The sequence below is a fragment of the Rhyacophila brunnea genome, unplaced genomic scaffold (assembly GCF_057557595.1).
Source record: "Rhyacophila brunnea isolate RB1 unplaced genomic scaffold, BYU_Rbru_1.0 scaffold_9, whole genome shotgun sequence".
NCBI classification, from domain to species: Eukaryota; Metazoa; Arthropoda; class Insecta; order Trichoptera; family Rhyacophilidae; genus Rhyacophila; species Rhyacophila brunnea.
In genome coordinates, this window is record NW_028233361.1 from 21,481,015 (window position 1) to 21,494,238 (window position 13,224).

Genomic DNA, 13,224 nt, shown 5'->3' on the forward strand with positions numbered 1-13,224 from the left:
CTCGGGAACATGAATAAATAAAATAAAGTATGTGTATCTGTCGATCCGATTAATAATGGCTTGTCAAAAACGCACTTTAATTTTAAAAATTATTTGTATTTTATAATGTTTGTCAGTGTGGCAAACATGTGATTTTTTTTTCCAATCGAGTGCGTGGTAAATAAAATCGCGAGTCGAATCGGTAACTTATTAGGAAACAATCAAAAACAACCCTATTTGAATGGAAACTTCGCATATTAAGTATTTGTTTATTTATATGTGTATTTGTTTTTAATCAATATTAATTGAATAAAGAATTTTAAAGAAATAGTTTTTTTTAACCTATCGGACATGACAAATGAGGAACACAATCGCTCGCCAAAACGGAAAAAGCCGTAGGATAATAAAAGTATTAGATAATGTTTTTATAATCATAATATATTTAAATCAAATTATGGCATGATATAGGTAATGCGGCGTCAGATTCCAAAATAATATGTTAACTAATTTTTTTAAATCATGCTATATTATATCAAATAGGTCTTGTTTGGGGGACGAAATTCTGAAGGCCGAAATCCCGAATGCTGAAATCCCGAATGGTAGAAATCCCAAAAGCCTAAATCCCGAAAGCCGAAATCCCGAATGCCGAAGTCCCGAATGCTGAAATCCCGAATGGCCAAAATCCCGAATGGCCGGAATCCTGAAGGCCGAAATCCTGAAAAATAAAAAAATACAAACAGTAATAATTGCGCAATCTTAACACTTATCTCGAATTGCGCAAATTTTACAAGATGACAAAAAACCATTTTTTGTAGAACAAATGAGTTTTTGTCTCTTTATCTGAAATATTACGAAAATGCTGTAATTTTCTCAATCCAAAAAAAAAGTAAGAATGCGTTGATAAATCTATTTCAAGATTCTTCTCTCCTTCTGGTGATCGGATTAATAACATCCGCTATAGAACCAATAATAATCAATACGTACATAAATTTATTCCATAATCACGGACATTTTACTCGTTCTAAGTAGGTATACAGACATAGTACGAGCTACTAAAAATTGTAACACTTACCTTACTGTGATAAATATATTAACAAAATATATCAATCAATTAAAACAATAGCCAAAGTCTTAATACTTTTCACATACCCTAACATTAGTTTAACAACAATAAACAATATGTCTATGTTTATATGTAATATCACTAATACCAGTATACGTTAAAAGAAACTGTTCAAAATATTAGGTAATTAGAAAAAGAAACCACATTGTTTGCATGGTTGTTTTCTAACAAAATGAAATAACCTCTCCGATTGAGAAGCACCGGTGCATGTTGAATTTATAAAAGTATTTTGCATCGAAAAAAATCGCATTCTTAATAGTTCGTTTGAAGAATTAATACATTGAAAATATACTTCTACGACGGCCACAGTTCGTAAGTAAAATATTTTTTATTTTCTTTCGATTTACACAATTTTATCATATATTTTTTCAGAAAAATTTTCTTTAGAAAGTGTATTAGGGAAAACATTGTAATTTTTTTGTAAAAATCTCGTTATATTCATGAATTGAAAAAAATGATTTAGAATACATTAATAATTATTTACAATCAATAAATAGGTCTCCAAGCTATCTCTACGCCATATAAAATAATTAAATCTCCCAATTATACAAATTTTATGCGTGTAAAATATGATATATTACAGAAGTTTTACTTTTCAAAATACCTGGATTGGAGGAATGACACAAGTACATACAATTCATTTTATATTTTTTCGACTTACATAATTATTCTAATATTATATTCTTTCCATTAAGGTTTTTTTTACCATTTCCAAATCTATTAAGATCATATTATTGGCCTCCACAGAGTGGAGATTTTTATTAACAGATTTTTGTTTTTACTAGAAATGTATGTAAGCCACTATTGCTCAGCCTATTCTGAGCCGCTCGGCCAATCGTCAGAAAGAAAACATCATAAATGTCTTTAGCCACAAATGGTATATTCATGAATTTAAAGAATTTATTTTAGAATTCAATAATAATTTATAATAAATAGGCGTCCAATATTTCTTTCCATCACCTTCATCACTTTTCGAGATATTATCAGGATTAGAGGGATGAGATAAAATAGTATTTAGTGTATTTTTTATAGTTTTTGTAGCCATTTTTGAATATCTAGGGGTACGTTGAACGAAACTGATATAATTATACTACTAACCATATTTTAATTAGTTTGTTTGGTTATAAAACATAGTTACGTTTAAATAATATTAAAAATTATATCGCTTACTATTACGCATATTATACACTATTGTGATTAGAAATAGCAAACATATTGAAATATTTGGTTATAAGTTTATTTATACTTATTCTATTAATTATATAATTAAAAATTCATAATGACCTGTTTTTTCCTGATGGACATTTATCTAACTAATTGATAATATTCATCAGGACGAAACTGGTCTTTGATTTATATTCATATTATATTGTGATATAAGCATAAAAATTAAACTTGTATCTCAACATTTAAAAAGTGTTTGTTATTTCCAGTAACATGTCGTTCCACCACGAATTGACTGTGAAAAGTATTAATTAATAATACCTGTAGTAAGATGGCAAAACACGATAGTTCCGTTTTTCTAAATAATTGTTCAGGAGAGCAATTTTAAACTTTGAAAGATAGTTAACGAATGATCAGATCACATATTGACACAGCTTATTTTCCCCAACCTATAAGACGTAGACATACCATTATGATTATATGATATCTTGCAGACCTCACTGAGACGATTACATAATAGACATATCATGTTTTGCCATCCTGCTACAGATACAATACTGCGTATTTGTATAACAATTAGGTATTATTAGTAAAATTAACTACTCCAGCCAAATATGAATATTTTCTTCTTTAGAGTTAGATTATAAATGTATGATATTTATTTAAAAAGAGGCCTTTCATTAGGTTGGCTACCCACTTACAACTAGGCAGTCAGACATAAAAAACCGAAGACTTGCCGTCGTTCTGCAAGTCTGAATGAAGTATTTTTTAATACTCTTTCAGCTTCAATAGTTGAATATAATATTGAACTATTTTTTCTTGGTTATTTAGTGTGTCATAAATTTAATAATTGTGGAAAAACCATGGTTGGGCTGGACATAACTGTACCATTTCAAACAGTATAAAAAGTTTGTTTCTACAGCAAAGATGTCGTTCACATGGAATAAAATTAGTTTAAACATTCAAAAAATAAGGAGAAAAATGATTGATACGAAAATGGTCATGGACCCCACTCTTCATCCATAATTCGCCTCAATGTTAGAAGCATACTTGCTTTTTCCGCTACCACCCGCCATGTGTCCACACCCGTTATGTAGGCGTATACCATAGCGTAACGAATGTAATGCGCTTTTCAAAGTTTTGCCGAAAGTGTCCCAGGACCAACTTCCCAATACTTTGGTTAGCGTGCACTAGTGTGCGTGATTCCTACTTATAATCTACAAGCTGAAGTACCTGGCTTCGCACAGGGTCGCCTCGTGGATACATTTATCTTAGATATTTAAAAAATAATAATAACTAATTATCTTTTTAATATTAAAATATCTGTGTAATACAATATGGCAATATAAATTCTAATAGGAGTAAAGGTCAAACAAAAGAACACTAAATTAAAATCGTATTCAAAATATGCAAACGTTATTAACTGTATTAATATGTAGTAAAAAAAATCAAAATTGGATGGAACAAACAAACAACAAACTTTGTATTTTATATAATACTAATTTAGAAACCTTCGCAGGTGTGTGCACAACAACTGACAAAAGCTTCATCGCAATCGGATGAATGGTATAGGAACGCATACGAATAGAAGAAGATGATTTTCTAATTCAGAAATCTTTGCGGGCGTGCGCACAACAACTCACCAAAGTTTCATCGCAATCAGATGAATGGTATAGGAACGCATACAGGACAGACAGACAGACAGATATTCATTTTTATATATAAGATATACCCTATAACCTTCGCGCAAGTGCAAGCAATAAGTTGACAAAGTTTTATCGCAATCGGATGAACGGTATGGCAGCGCATAAAATACGAACAAACAAACAAACAAACAAACAAATATCGATTTTCATATATTAGATTACAGTCAATTCTCGATGAGTAAAAAAGACCTTCTCGCTCGCCGTAAAATGCCGTAAACTTTTTTTCAAAAGGCTGAGAAATTTTCCCTCAAGATAACAAGTCGCATTGGCCGGCCGGTTCAACCGAAGGTCGGACTGACTTGAGAAGCATACTATTATGACCATGGCCCCCACAAAGGGGTAGCTGACAGGGCTTTAGCCTAGGGGCCTGAGCTCAGGAAGGTCCCGGCGTGGTGAGTCGACCAAACAAGTGATATACAAATTCTCTAATAGTAAAAACAGCCTTCTTCAATTTTTTTCAATTTCAAAAACTTTTCTTCACTAATGTTATTATTTAAAATTATGTGGTTGTACGTTACAAATTTTAATTGCGTATCGATACTCGGCAACTCCATAATTCGAATGGATGTACGTATTAAAATATGCAAAAAAAAACACTAAATATACCTACACATTAATTTTACCGCGAACACCATTTGGAAAACGCTATTGTATCACACTGCCTTTATCTTTAGCGATAGATAGGAGGGCCCGTCAAATATTCTAGCCTGGGGGCCTACTTCATGATGTGGGGGCCATGATTATGACATATGCACTCTGATATGTGTTATGTATTTGCTTAATATGACGTGTTAGCATCAATCGCTTTCTCCTTTGCCGGGTTTTTATGACTGAGGATCGTAAACAGGCTGATTTAGCCATCGAACAATAGACTTTTCTATCACTCGGCTCCACTCTTACAGTCTCCACCGGCACAAATAGCTTGTGTCAGTGGAAAAGCGGTGGTAGGCTTGATTTGATCCATACATAATATGGCTTATCGTTGTCCTTCTCGACTTCAACGTAATCAAATATAACAGGTTGGTGATGTAAGTGTTTACGATAATTTAATTTTGTAATTTAGTAATAACATAAAATATATCCACATTGTCCAAAGATGTTGGAAAGCGAAATCTAGGATGCTAAACCCAAATCCTATGGAATATCTCAAAAATTGAATTTATATTATTAATAATTATAACAAACTATATAGTAGATTTGGATTGATGACCTAACAACATAGTGGTGGATTTAAATATAATAATCAAAACAATCTAAAAATGATGAAACGCTTTGACTTGGGGTCCTTTATTACTCACTGTAATAAGTATTTTAATTATCACGGTTTTTGTTTAAGGGTGTGCTTTCGCTCAAATGTCAGTTTGATATTATGATTTTGTCGCCAATAATTTGGAGATTTAGATTGTTGCAGTAAAAAATATTAATTTTGTTTTTCAGTTGAGTAAGAACCTAATTAGTCAATTGGCTTTCTACTATTTCTAGTATAATGTTTTAAATATGACTATGTGGGAGGAGCATAATTAGTTGATATTGGAGCGAAAATGTTGCTGTATTTTTTTATGTTAGTAGGTAATCTCGCTATTGAATAAATCTAAAAAAGGAAATGAAATTATTATCGGGATAGAATCATTTTTATTAGAGCTGTGAAATTAAATAGAATTTTTGTCCACTTTTAAACATTCTTTCATTAAATAATACGACTCATGCCTCATGATTGTTTTAAAGATGCCTAGCAAGCATATGATACCATATTTTCTCTTCTATCACTTTCTAATGAATGTCATGAAAAAGTAAACAGACGAGTATCCTTAAGGGCGGACGTGCTCAGCGTGGGTAAAAATGGAGCTTTTTTTCTATTTTCAAAGTATGATCCTGGACATACCTTAAACGTTGTAGATAATCTATTTATATAATTTTGAAGCCTTATTATCCTTTATATTTATTTTAAACATTTGATGACTGCATAAAATATTTTTATTACATAAAATAGTATTCTTTGAAACCTCTCGCTCTAATGTTTTAGAATATAGTCATATTTCATTTATAAAACTATCGGTATAATTTATATCGACATTATTATAGTGAAATATTTACGATACAAAATTATATTGATAATTTCTGTGATCCCAAATTTGAAAAGAATTAGGCATTTTATTATTCAAAAAATGGCCGAGATTTACAAATTTAAAGATAATTCTAAAGATTCTGATTATAAGCTATGTCTTTGACCATTCAATGTGATAATCATTCTACGAATAATGTTTGCTTTATAATAATTATTGATCTAAGAATAAGGTAGTATTATTTTGAAATACGCCATTTCTATTGGCATTTCCCAGTGGTTAAGCTACAACATACGGCCATAGCACATAAATTGACAAACGATAAATGAAGTAGGGGGTAAGATCATTTTAACGCGCGTGTTTGAATATGTACCTAACCGAAATAAAAATATTTTTTAATAAACGGCACATGTTCAAACACGCGACGTATGGTAAGCCTATATATCTATCATATTATTTAACAATTCTCTATAATTTAAACAAATAATGTAAAGTACGAGTAGTATAATATGCAATAAAATAACTTGCCACATCATTTTGTTGTATCTTGATCCTGGCGTATAATTTGACAGTTAATATTAGCAGTGTAAATCATTTATTATGATATTTTCGTAGTAATTAGGAAGTAATTATGCATTTATTTCTTGTTAAAACTTAATGACCACCATTGTCCTGTTTTAAGATTTAAATCACAATTACTTCTGAGTTCCCTGATTTAAATGTTTTGCGAGAAGAATAATTATTGTGATTTGTAATATATCGAGTAGATATTATATAATATAAAGTATTAAGCGACGTTTCAATTAATTTGTGACAGATTGACGGATACGAATAACAAAATATGATGGCGGGTAGAATACATGATTTTGATATAGATATAATATCTCTCATTACGTTTATTTCTTTAGTATTTAATATGCTTGATGTATTACATTAAAATATTAAAAAAATCAAGAAAGTGGCATTTAAATACCAAATTAGTGTGTCATCCAAAAGATTTTACAGTAATTATTATAGAGATAATTGTTGACAATTTTGATGAAATGATTTTTTAAAAAAATCTCGCTAATACCTGCCTACCATTGTTTATTCAGAAAAACGGTATTGTGACATAACAACACAACAGTAAAATTAACCTGAGTATATGGGTCGCCAAAGAGATTTTTTTACCATTCGACCAACTCATTGGTTCTATACACTGTATTAAACATACATTGAAAAAACAATATGCATACTTTATTTATCTAGCCGCCGATTTGAACCCGTGGCTCATGACTTCACAGATGGGCACTCTATCAACTTAGATAATGAATATATCCTCCACCTTATTAACAATTATTATTTCTATGTTTTGTGATCTGAGAATACTACTGATAATAGAATAACGTTTTACAAATTTAGTAATAATTATTATTTGTGTCTACCAACAATAAAATGTTGATGAAAAAGGAACTTATTTTTTTATTGGTTTGGATATCGTAATTTCGCATTACATAGGTAGGTAGGTAGTAAATTGTTTGCTTGTCAAAGAAATATAAACTTGTCAAACCCTTATGTGATACTTTTCATTCATTTTTAGACATGTTCTTTTTTTTGGAAAAAATACGGTTATAGCTAACATGCTCTCTCACCAAGTTCTCTGAGGAATTTCATGCTAAAACATTAAGCAGCGAAAGTAGGTTTATTAAAAAAGTTGTTTCTTTATCGATGTTGACATTCTTAGACGCGTATTGATTATTTAAAATGAATGTAGTCAGTTTTAAAAAAATCAGGTTTTGCTAAAAACGTTCTTTTGAGGATATGTGTTGAGGTAAGCTGACTTATTGTAGTGTGGTACATGCTGCAATACATACTGTATATATACATGGCTCTGTAAAAAAGAATACCCCGTTTCATTAAATTCGAAATATTATTTACTTATGCGGATGAGAGTCGATAAACGCCAGCGCCACAACGAAGTTGATACCGATTCGGTGTTGTCATATTTTCAAAGTGGAATTTCAAAGTGGCCCTCCACAGAGTGGAGGTTTGTATTGACAGATTTAGTTTTTACGAGAAATGATGTCAACCACTTGCTCAACCTATTAGGTTCATACTTTGACTCATACACAAATCGAAAAACAATATGTAAACTTGCCAAACCCAGGATTCGAACCTAGGACCCACGACGCTATAGGCCGACGCTTAAACCGCACAGCCATCGTGGGTAATTAACGTCTCGTTATTTTTTAGACATAATTAAAATACATATTAAGTATTAAATGTAATTAACGTCTCATTTTTTAAGCAAAATTAAAATATTAAGTTGAAGTCTTTACTGAGCCCTTTTTAAAGAGGCACATAGCGGAAAAATACGAAGCTTGCAATTTGAGACAAATTTTTGATGAATTACAATTTAAACTGTATCAATTAATTAATATGAATCTAAAAACATTAAAACGATTTTTTTTATTCTATTTTATTAAGTCAAAGATAAACCTACAATTTAAGAAAAATGTTATAAAATGTGAATTTTGTGTACATCCCCATCTTATTATAGCATATATTTTTAATGTCATATTTATTTGTAAAATTTAGTTTATTAAGTTTTTAATTTTTCTTTGTAAAGATTTTTGACTAATTCATAGTTTTAATATTTTTTATTTTTATTTTAAAAACATGGATTTTTATAAAAAATATAAATGTGTATAACTTGAAATTCTTTTTATTTAATTAAAATTTAATAAAAAGAATTTCAAATACACATTTATATTTTTATAAAAATTGAAGTACAATTTTCGCAAGTCTAACTACGAGGAGATAGATATTCAATAAGTTAACTGGAACTGAAACACGCATGTGGATTCCAAGCTTGAAATTTTCTATGAACATAATATAAACTCCATCATCAAATCCACTACACCTCTTCTAAAACTGAAGAACGTAAAACATCCAACCTGGTACTCTTTGACCCTCATTAAAATGATCAGTGAGAAATCAAAATTTCACAAAAAAATACAAAAAGCATGGAAACCCACTAGACAGCATAACTTTTGTGCCATTTCAAGTTCATCCTTTAAACATAAAACAACATACAGCATAATCCTAAGCTCTTCTGGTCGTATGTCAAAAGCAAAAAAAAACTCATCTGCCCTACCAGCTGAAATGTTTTATCATGTCGAATTGGCTTCTGACAATCTTTCTCGGAATATTTTAGATCAGTCTATTTAAATGACCTGAGTTTCAGTATTGTAATACCCATCACCAGTTTCACTTCCAATATTACCTAGGATTGGTTCAGTAAGATAATAAATGTATCTTAGCAGAGTTTAAACTGATAGATTCTTCCAAAAGTGCTGGTCCCGACAGTATTCACCCTATTTTCATAAAAAAAACTGCGCTAAATCTCTCGTCCTCCCACTATCCTTACTTTATTACGCATCACTTCAATGCGGAATATTTTCTACTATTTGGAAAAAGGCGTTTATCATCCCCATTTTTAAAAGAGGCTGTTTTTCCGACGTCAATAACTAAAGACCTTTATTGATACTCTTATCTTTGGAAATAGTATTCGAAAAGCTTATTCAAAAAAATATTTATCACCTTATCAAACAATCTTTAACCAACTTTCAGTATGGATTTTTACCTCAACGATCAACTTCCTCAAACTAAGTTATTTATGTTAACTACCTGGAATAATTTATTGACTCTGGTAAATAAGTTCACTCAATTTACACACACTTCAGCAAAGCTTTCGATGCAATCAATCACAAACTACTGTACGAAAAGCTACTTGAATTGTCATGGCCTCTTCCTATCATGGCTGTACAATTATTTAAGTAACCGTTAAAAAAAATTCGTAATCAACGGCCATTTGTCCGTTCCAATTTGTACGTGTTCCCAGGTCCATCTGGTGTACCACAAGCCTCACATTTAGGTCCACCGTGATATTACAAAAGTGATTCCTAATTCCAATTGTCTATTATACGTTGATGACCTGAAACTTTACAAGGAAGTACAAAATATTGATGATATCTCTCTTATCCAGAAGGATCTAGATAATGTTTATAAGTGGTGTATGGAAAATCACTTGATGCATAATTCTAACAAGACGTGCTTTCACGTGAAATTCACTTGTCGCCGTTTTCCATACCAGGCAAAATACCTACCATATGGCAAAGTGCTCACCGAGGTGCAAATCCGCGGTCTCGGGGTAATTATTGATTCCTCTTTGCCATTCCACTACCACTTTGATTCGACTATTTCCAAAGCTAATTTTTTGAAGCAATCGAAGGGTTTCAAAAAACCTTCTACCAAAATTCTTCTTTATAACTCGCTGGTACGATCGCAACTCGAATTTTATGTCACCAGACTGGAACGAGTGCAAAAACGTTTTTTAAATCATCTATCTTTCAGCAATCTCCTAAATATCAACATACCAAATTATTCTTCCCAAATGGAATATTTCAAAATCCAATCTCTAGAAAAATTGAATGTACCAAGAGTCAACATTCGTCCTCACATTTTCTCACTTTTACACATTCACACGTAATATAAAATTTATAGGTTACAATAATTATTTTCCGGTGACTTGACTGAACCTTAAATCTCCAGAGTGATCGAGTGTATCCATTTTGTTCTCTTGCCTCTTTCAGATTAAGTTGCTCCAAAATCTACGACTAATTGTATCTGGATGACTGTTTTTTGTATTTTTTTAAAAGCTTATATTTTTATTTTCTTATATTCTATATTATAATTAGACTTATCCTCTGTGATTGATCCTATTGGTTGACCTTAATAAAATTTAAAAAAAAAAAACATGTTTTGCTTAAAACTTGCTTACGCTTGTATTATTGTTTTGAGGATATGTGTTGAGGTAGGTTGAAAATATTTAAGACACTTCTTAATTACACAGATATTTTTATTATTATGCGACAGCACATTTACAAAGAATTCCGACGCAATTTCCAACTAATGCTGGTGTTTGTAGTGGGGCACATATTGTAGAACACATCGTATTCACGCATGGTTCTGTAAACAAAAAACACCACGTTTCATTAAATTTTAAATAGTATTTATTTATTGCGGATGTCTACGAAGAGCATACATAGAATGTCAAATTACCATCCATCTAAACGCTAGAAATGATGGTTCCAACCTACAAAAAATACGGCCGTCACTTCGACTAACCGTCACCATATTAGATTTCGTGCGCAGCACGTATTACACAGTGACATCACATCGTGACTTCTACATTTTTTTATAGCATAGCTTGAGTGGGTTTGTGACATTTTATGCATACGCCTCTAGTGCTTCAAATACATTCTCGTCACGTTATGTGCTGCCACGTGCTGTCACAGTAAGCTGACACTACGGGAAAAGGTGTGTAATGTCGTTTTTCTTGGTATTGAAAATGTTAGACTGATTTTCCATCCCGTAGCACATTTTAAACCTAAACGATTATCGTATGTGCAAATAAAATCACTGCAATTTTGATACCATTGATTCAATTTTGATAATCGCATGGAAAAATTTATTAAAATTACATGCGATCATCGCACAAGAAAATCACTGCCATTTAAATATACACATTGAAATCAGATGCAATCATTCTATAAGCACTATAACCAAACTGCATTGTAAAATGCACAAAATGTTCAAACACACAAGTAGCATCACTGTCATTTGCTTTGCCTAATATTTATGCAAATTTAACAAGTAAGTACCTAGCTCGCTAACTATATTTTTATATAAAAAAATCGATTACAACAATAACTCATGTATTTTGAGGATAATTCTATGTTAATGATGTTGATGGTCTGCCATTCAAAGCTATTTATTACCGATTGAAGATTTATTTATTAGTTTATTATTTAAATTGATATTTGCGTGTTAGAGGAGTTATCTTAGTGACTTTTTGAAGATGGATTCATAGAGTGAAGTTGCTATTAACGTAGATAACTAAATGGCCGTAGAATTAACAAGAACTTTTAAAATAGTATAAATTAAAACGTTTATTTGCTATTTAATAATTAACATTAAGATATTATGGCTGGTAGTGTAATATCGTCAAATATATTACAGTTTCGTTTAACTTTTCCCCTCAATATTTATGTAAAATTTTGTTTCGTTATTATATTTTTCATCGTAAAAATGCAACAATTATATAAATTAAAAAATGACAAATTATGTTACCTTTTTGAACATGCATATAAATATCAGCAAAATCTTCCAGAAATATGAAATTACTTGCCTATTTTATCATAGAAAATGTATATAACATTTTACGAAAATGAGTACTAATAGAATTTTCTGTTTTAATAAAAATGTTAAAAATCGATATAATCTTTTTAAAAATGAGGGAAATTTTATTTCATTTCTCTAACTCTGATATCTATTTACTAAGATATTAACAAATAGATTGTCCATTTACGTGAATTAAAACATTGTTGAAAAGGGCAATATTTTGTTTAATTCCTCCAATTTCGAGAAGAAAAACTTCTGTAAAATATCGTAAATATTTCACAATAATTAATATACTTAATACAATTTTTTACATAAATAGGAAATTTAATCATAACAAAACAATGAATTGGATTACGTGGTGATATCTTTTTTCTTTGTTACCCTCGAAACAACTAGAAGGCAAAATAGGTCATTATGAAAGAAAAAACTTTGTTCATGAACTGATAATTTTAACACACACTTAAATAATGTAAAGAACAGAATAAATAGGGTATAGGACAGGGATATCCAACCTTTTTACTAACGCGTGCCAAAATTTCCCAAATAATATTTTTCGACTGTTCCGACATGCCAAGCAGTTTTTCATGGCAAAACAAATTTTTAAAAGTTTTCTAAAATAATTGTTTTGAAGAATTCGATTAAAGAAATATAAAAATCACAATTGAGTTTTTGATATTCTATCTTTCACCGTATTTCTAGCCGAAGGCATATATTTTATTCTTTGGATATTTTTGTCTTTTTTTCAAAATTCTCAAAAAGATCGTGGAAGTATTTGAACCACTCTTCTTTCATATTATATTTTCCATCACTGAACGGTTTTCCGTTTTAGCAGTTATTATATTTGAATGACTGCCGATAATTAATTTCATAAGGTTTTTTGATTGAATATTTGTATTTTTAATTGCCCGATCCTAAGGACCGACCTATACAATTGTACATTTACATTAAACGTAATGATTATCTT

The 13,224-nt window shown here is 30.6% G+C and overlaps 1 long non-coding RNA gene across 3 annotated transcripts in view; it reads left to right on the forward strand.

Moving 5' to 3' along the window:
* Positions 1-1,350: 1,350 nt before the first annotated feature.
* The window catches only part of LOC147063386 (uncharacterized), a 55,264-nt gene continuing 43,390 nt past the window's right edge, over positions 1,351-13,224 (forward strand). For all 3 annotated transcript variants that reach the window (XR_015072072.1, XR_015072071.1, XR_015072070.1), the window contains exon 1: positions 1,351-1,414. This is a non-coding gene — a long non-coding RNA (uncharacterized LOC147063386). The remainder of the gene's footprint in view (positions 1,415-13,224) is intronic.